A 7,038-nucleotide genomic window follows, 5' to 3' on the forward strand; every position below is an offset into this window, starting at 1 on the left:
GAGAGAGAGAGAGCGAGAGAGAGAGAGAGAGAGAGAGAGAGAGAGATGGGCTATTCTCTTCTTGGAGGTACTACCTAGCAATTAAGAAATGAGTCAGAAGAAATTTGCTTCTCTAAGGATTCTCTGCATTATGAAGGAACTTGGGACAAGATCATATCCCCCCCTCGGAAGATTTACTCACTGTAAAGTCATAGTAGTAATCTTACACATTTTTTATAACACTTTACAATTAAAAACATTTTATATTTATGCTTTACTTCAATTTAAAGCAATTACACTTAAAAGTGTTTGCTGCGTGCCAGGCCCTGTTCTAAGAGCCTTCCATAAATGTTATCGATTTAACAATAGCCAATGGGGTAGGTACTATAATTTAGCCCCATTTCATAGATAACGAAACTGAGGCTTTGAGGGGTTACCTGAAACGGAAGCAGTACTCAATGTGGGTCTTCTGCCTTTTAACCCCAAGCTCCTTCTGTGTCAAAATGAGGGTCAGTGAGGCCACAGATGGAGTGGGACTCGGGAGAAACTGGACAAATGACCGAAGGCTTGGGAATGAGGAGCTGGACCGGCCCGTTAGGAAGGGGCGAGTGTGACTGGGGTTCTCCAGAACTTAATACTATTTCTTTGAAATCATTTTTAAGCAGCCCTAGCATTGGGAATGAGGGCACAAAATTTGAAATAAGCTATGTGTTTTGAGGAGAAGGTAGGAAATATGAGCAGGCTAAATGATATGATCTGATATCATAATTTATGTTTTCAGCTCATATTCATTAACCTCTGTGTACCAGGAATTATACTAGACTCTGGGATATGATAAGTGGATATGCCTTCTTGGTCCTTACAGTCTAGTGGGGGAACATACCTACTTGTTATTTTTCACGTTTCATTTGCCCCCTCCCTTCCCCCTGCCTGGGTGAATCAAGTTTGGGCACAAGGGGATGGGGGCAGAAACTAAATCTAAATGTGTCCTGTTAAACTAGTCTTTACTGTTTCACTATATATGTGTAAGATTACAAATGGTAGGTTGGGAAAGGAGAAATAAAGTTGTTCACTACTTTCCTATCTTTTGCCCTTTCCTTTCCTTCTGGCCCATGTGTGTGCCTAGCCGGTCTACCAATAGCTTGGCAAGTCATTTATCTCTGTCCATGAATCGGGGTGTGGGGAGGGAAGTTAATAAATTAACTCTGGAGCAGAACTGAGAGCTTCCATTTTCCAGTGTGTCCTGATCCTTGGGGGCCAGAACAGCCCCCATCAGCCTTCCTCCCATTTCCTGAATGGAGGCTTAGTGTGGTGTCAGGAGGACAGGAATCTGGAGCAGGTGGATGTGGCCTTGAAGTTTGAAGTCTGCCACAGACTCTTCTGTGCCCTTGGGCAAGTCACCTGACCTCTCTCAACCTCCATCTTCCTATAAATAAAAATGAAGATCATAGTAAGAATACCATGTTAAGCATCTTACTTACAGATCTCATGTCATCATCATAACAACCCCACAAGTCTTGCCCATTTAATCAGCATTTTAAAGATAAGGAAATTAAACTTCGAAGAGATTAAATCATTTGCCCAGGATGGCACAGCTATTTCATGACCAAGCCAGGATTTGTTTTAGGTTTTTCTCCTAAGCCTATGCCCTTATCTCTCTTTGATCATCAACTTTCTCATCAATAAAAATGGGGATCGTAATAGCTAATTGTTATTTGTGCTTTGTATGATAATTCCAAGATAAGCTCATATTATTTATCCCTGAAAAAACAGAGAAGTAATCCGCCCACCTGCAGACAGTGACACAATTGGTCAAGCTTCACTATGTGTTTGCTCTGTGGTCTCACGGGGCTGGTGTCAAAACTGAATAACAATAGTTAACATTTATTTATTTAGAAGATATTGGGGGTAGGAGTTTATTAATTAATTAATTAATTTTTGCTGTGTTGGGTCTTCGTTTCTGTGCGAGGGCTTTCTCTAGTTGTGGCAAGCGAAGGCCACTCTTCATCGCGGTGTGCGGGCCTCTCACTGTCGTGGCCTCTCGTTGTGGAGCACAGGCTCCAGATGCGCAGGCTCAGTAGTTGTGGCTCACGGGCCTAGTTGCTCCGTGGCATGTGGGATCCTCCCAGACCAGGGCTCGAACCCGTGTCCCCTGCATTAGCAGGCAGATTCTCAACCACTGCGCCACCAGGGAAGCCCAGTTAACATTTATTGAACCCTTATACAATTCACTACAACGCTAGCTATCCCCGTTTCACATATGGTAACTGAGGCATGGAGAGGCTAGGTCCTTGTCCAAGGCCTCACAGCTAAGAAATGGTGAAACTGAGAGGTGAACCTAGGTTCCTAACTGCTATACTAAATTTAAATGAGATAATGTATGTAAATTTTTATAATAGCTACCATCTTCTGAGCACTTACTATGTGCCAGGCATGGATCTAAACTTTTTACATGCATTAATTTATTCAGTCCTCATAATAGCCCTATGAAGTAGGTGTTATTACTTTCATTTTTACAGATGAGGAAACTGAGGCAGAGAAGTTAAATCATCTGACCCGAGTCCCACAGCTAGTGAATATCAAAGCTGAGATTGTGAACCCAGAAGTCTGTCTGCAAAGAGTGCTCACTGTAATACTATGTGTAAAGGGGCTGGGTTCCAATAAACTATTTTTTAAATTTATTTTTTAAGTGAAGCATAGTTGATTTACAATGTTGTGTTAATTTCTGTTGTACAGCAAAGTGACTCAGTTACACGCACATATACATTCTGTTTTATATTCTTTCCATTATGGTTTATCCTAGGACCAATAAACTATTGATGATGATTATTTTTCAGCAGGTGGGAAGGGAAATCTATGTCCTGGGGCCAGAAATGGAGAAGGGCGGGAGGGTAGGCAGAAAATCCATCAGACAATGAAAACCTGAAAGAGGTAGCAACCTGCCTGGAGACTGACGATTGAAAAACAAGGCAGACGATGCTTGCAAGCAGGAGGGGAGGTCGTCTCATGTTTCTTTACACCAGGTACTGCATCCGCATGGACCATGGTGGTAGTGATAAGAAGTGGGGGGATTCTGGGCGTACTGGAAGGGAGAGCCAACACGATTTGAAGGAGTTACTATTAGATGTATAGGTAGATGTAAGAGAGAAGGCAAGGATGATGGCAAGGTTTGGGGCCTGAGCATCTGTGGAAGGATGAAGCTGCCATTTGCTGAGATGGGGAAGGCTACAGGCAGATGGAGCAGGTTTGGGGTAGAAATCAGGAGTTTGGTTTTGAACATGTCGAGTAGGAGATGAGGTGAGCAATCAGTAGGTAGTTGGATATATGAGTCTGAAGTTCCCAGGTGAGGTCTAAGCTGGAGAGTTAGACTTGGTGATTGTCCGACTGGGTGAGACCATCTTGGGAGCATTGTCTGGATGATCCAGCTCAGCCCCAGCTACCAATCTATACTAATCTCCTGCTTCCTGTCCTTGTGGCCTTTTTAGATGGCAGCCCTGCAGGAAGTAAGTAGGTGCACAATTTAAATATAAAAGTGGTGTAGAGCTGGAGATGCTGATGTCAACAAACAATCTCGATGGAGAGGATTATGTCAAACATTTGAAAGGTAATTTCCCATAACAAATGTGACTTTCTTTCCCGTGAATACCAGTAAAACTCATTCCAGCTTAACCAGCCATTCTTTCAATACACGCAGAGTACTCTCCACCCCCAAAAGTGATTATAATGAGAAGGTACTTTACACCTTGAAAACCTCAGACACATTAAGTGTAAAGTGATTAAAAGCACAGAAATGAGTCTGAGTTAAAAGTCTGAATCCCGGGACTGCCCTGGTGGCACAGTGGTTAAGAATCCGCCTGCCAATGCAGGGGACACGGGTTCAAGCCCTGATCCGGGAAGATCCCACGTGCTGGGGAGCAACTAGGCCTGTGCGCCACAACTACTGAGCCTGCGCTCTAGAGCTCACGAGCCACAACTACTGAAGCCCGCACGCCTAGAGCCCGTGCTCCACACACGAGAAGCCACCGCAATGAGAAGCCTGCGCACCGTGCAGCAACGAAGACCCAATGCAGCCAAAAATAAATGAATGAATAAATTTTAAAAAAGAAAACAAAAAGTCTGAATCCCATACAACAAATTCCATTTTCCTCTACGTGGCACAAAATTCTTCATATACTACCAAATTTCATGTCTGAAACACATGCCACCCTGGAACAAGGGGCAAAGGACCGCACAACACTGCATTAGATATCCCTTCTGTGGATCATCTGCCACCCTCTATTCATCCATCATGACACTTAAACATACTACACTGTAGTTATCTTTTGTTTCCTTGATGCCCATATTAGATTATCGGCTTCTTGACAAAGCTAGGGAATGTGTTTTTTCCTCCACTGAATCCCCAACACCCAGCACATAGTAACCACTGAAGTATTTGTTGAATAAACGAAGGACGAAGCATTTCAGGATTTTTCTTAGTAGGATCTCAGGCTGTTCTAGGGGTTCTGATTTGTTTGAGATTTCCCAGTGCTCCTCCTGGGTGTCTTGGAAGATTGCCCTAAGCCCAGAGGAGTTCCCAAAGGAGAATGATAAATAGAACCATGTCCTCTAACTCAGTTCCTTCCACTGAAAGTCGTGGATGGCCCTGGACCTCTGGATTTTTGGGTTGCAGACAAATGCCTCAGCACCTGCAGTTTCATTCTCCCTCTGAGGTTGCCTGTGTTTTTTTTGCGGGTTTTTTTGGGTTTTTTTTGTCTAAGCCATGCGGCATGCACGATCTTAGTTCCCTGACCATGGATCGAACCCGTGCCCCGTGCCTTGGGAGTGCAGAGTCTTAACCACTGGACCACCAGGGAAGTCCCTGCCTGCATTTTTAGATGTAAACACAGGAAACTCAGAGACAAGTGAGCCATCTGTTAGCCTTGCCGGGTTTGATTAAGGTGTTTTTCAAACTCAGCTCACTGGAGAAAGAAGGTAAAGGAGGGGACTTTCCTGGTGGCGCAGTGGTTAAGAATCCGCCTGCCAATGCAGGGGACACGGGTTCAAGCCCTGGTCTGGGAAGATCCCACAAGCCGTGGAGCAACTAAGCCCATGTGCCACAACTACTGAGCCTACGTGTCACAACTACTGAAGCCTGCGCGCCTAGAGCCCGTGCTCCACAACAAGAGTAGCCCACAATGAAGCCCGCACACCGCAAGGAAGAGTAACCCCCACTCGCCGCAACTAGAGAAAGCCTGCACACAGCAATGAAGACCCAACGCAGCCATAAATAAATTAAAAAAAAAAAAAAGCCTGCCAATGCAGGGGACACAGGTTCGTGCCCTTGTCCGAGAAGATCCCACATGCCGTGGAGCAACTAAGCCGGTGTGCCACAACTACTGAGTCTGCGTTCTAGAGCCCGCAAGCCACAACTAATGAAGCCTGCACGCCTAGAGCCCATGCTCCGCAGAAAGAGAGCCACCGCCATGAGAAGCCCACGCACCGCAATGAAGAGTCACCCACACTCGCCGCAACTAGAGAAAGCCCATGCGCAGCAACGAAGACCCAACGCAGCCAAAAATAAATTAAAAATTAAAAAAAAAGAAGAAGGCAAAGGAGGAGGCTCTGGCTGGGCACTGCTTCCTGTTCCAGCTTTAACCACGATCTATGTGTGTACTGGAGTTCTACTGCTGGGGTGATCATAAGAGCCCCTTCTCTTAAGACAGTCGATCTCTCTCTTCACTGCTGTCAGGCTGTGGACACTGCATGGCATCATGAGCTCAAAGGAGGTCATCCAGATGTGCTATTTACCACAGTCATTGGGGTGAAAACCCTAAAACCCCTAGGGTGAGCCAGCAATTGCACTCCTAGGTATATACCCCAAAATTGAAAACAGGTGTTGCAACAAAAACTTGTACACAAAGATTCATAGATGCCCTATTCACAGTAGCCAAAAGGTAGAAGCAACCCAAACGTCCATCAGCAGATGAATGGATAAACAAAATATGGCATATCTATACGTTGGAATTTTTTTTGATATATGAGTTTATTTACTAGACCATCCAGATGGAAATATGTGATAAATGGATGGAAACAAGGGTCATAAAATGAGAGAGGCAGGCATTTTTAGACCCATTTTGGTTTAGACGTTCACCAGGTTGGACTGTTTTTTTAACATTTACAATAAAACATTTTTTTTTACCACAATAAACAAAACAATGTATTAAAAATACTTCCAGGATTGTCCAAATTATTTTTCAATCATTATTAACATTTTTCATATTTATTTAAATGTTGTTTCCTTTAGCAAATTTATCCAAAATACAGAATTTTCATTTTAGAACTTGGTTTATATTTAGATAATAACAGAGTTCCTAAATTGGCTTTCATCAGGATACCTTTCTCTACGCTTTAGTGGTTGATACCTTCTCTTTAAAATATATAAGCATCTTTTTTATTATGTTGTCATTCTCAGAGATACTCTGAAGAAAAATTATGAATGAAACTCTTACGAATTCTTCTTCATTTCTGTTAGAGTGTAGCAATTTATCATCTTACACATAGTGATCTATCAAATGGGTGAGGCTCAGTTTCTTGTTCTTTTCAGACATAGTTGATTGTAGCTCACAGAGCAACGTCTGCCTACAACTTCTTCACTTCCTTATTAACAGCTGTAACTGGGACAGGTCATTCTTTGAGTGATACATTTTGACTAGTTTTAGCCTGTGAAGAAGGTCTTCTTTCTCCCGAATCTCCACCGATTTTGCTTTTTCTTCATTTAATACTTGTTTGGGAAGAATTCTCATTCACAAAATCATTTTGGAGACCTCTGTGTGACCCAGTATCCAGTGATTTAGATTCACTTGCCTCGATATTCTTAAAAGTATTTTTCAAACGTGTATTTTCTTCTACCTCTCTATGTGTTTAAATTTTCTTGAAATTCCAGTTTTCTTCTGCTAAAGATGCTGGCTTCTCTGAAAAGATCTGATTTTTAAATTTTTATTTATTTATTTTTATACAGCAGGTTCTTATTAGTTATCCATTTTATACATATTAGTGTATACATGTCAATCCCAATCTCTC

General features: G+C 42.9%; 1 protein-coding gene and 1 pseudogene across 6 annotated transcripts in view; one reads left to right on the forward strand and one right to left on the reverse strand.

Annotated features, from left to right (window-relative positions):
• Positions 1-7,038, forward strand: part of POU6F1 (POU class 6 homeobox 1) — a 32,882-nt gene that overhangs the window by 1,742 nt on the left and 24,102 nt on the right. Inside the window, exon 2 of one of the 6 annotated variants that reach the window (XM_028485506.2) lies at positions 3,465-3,583. The exons of the other annotated variants lie outside the window; for them this stretch is intronic. The gene's annotated coding sequence lies outside the window, so the exon portion shown is untranslated. The remainder of the gene's footprint in view (positions 1-3,464; positions 3,584-7,038) is intronic. 6 annotated transcript variants of the gene reach the window in all.
• The window catches only part of LOC114485057 (swi5-dependent recombination DNA repair protein 1 homolog), a 6,057-nt pseudogene continuing 5,378 nt past the window's right edge, over positions 6,360-7,038 (reverse strand).

Source organism: Physeter macrocephalus, unplaced genomic scaffold (genome assembly GCF_002837175.3).
Source record: "Physeter macrocephalus isolate SW-GA unplaced genomic scaffold, ASM283717v5 random_425, whole genome shotgun sequence".
NCBI classification, from domain to species: Eukaryota; Metazoa; Chordata; class Mammalia; order Artiodactyla; family Physeteridae; genus Physeter; species Physeter macrocephalus.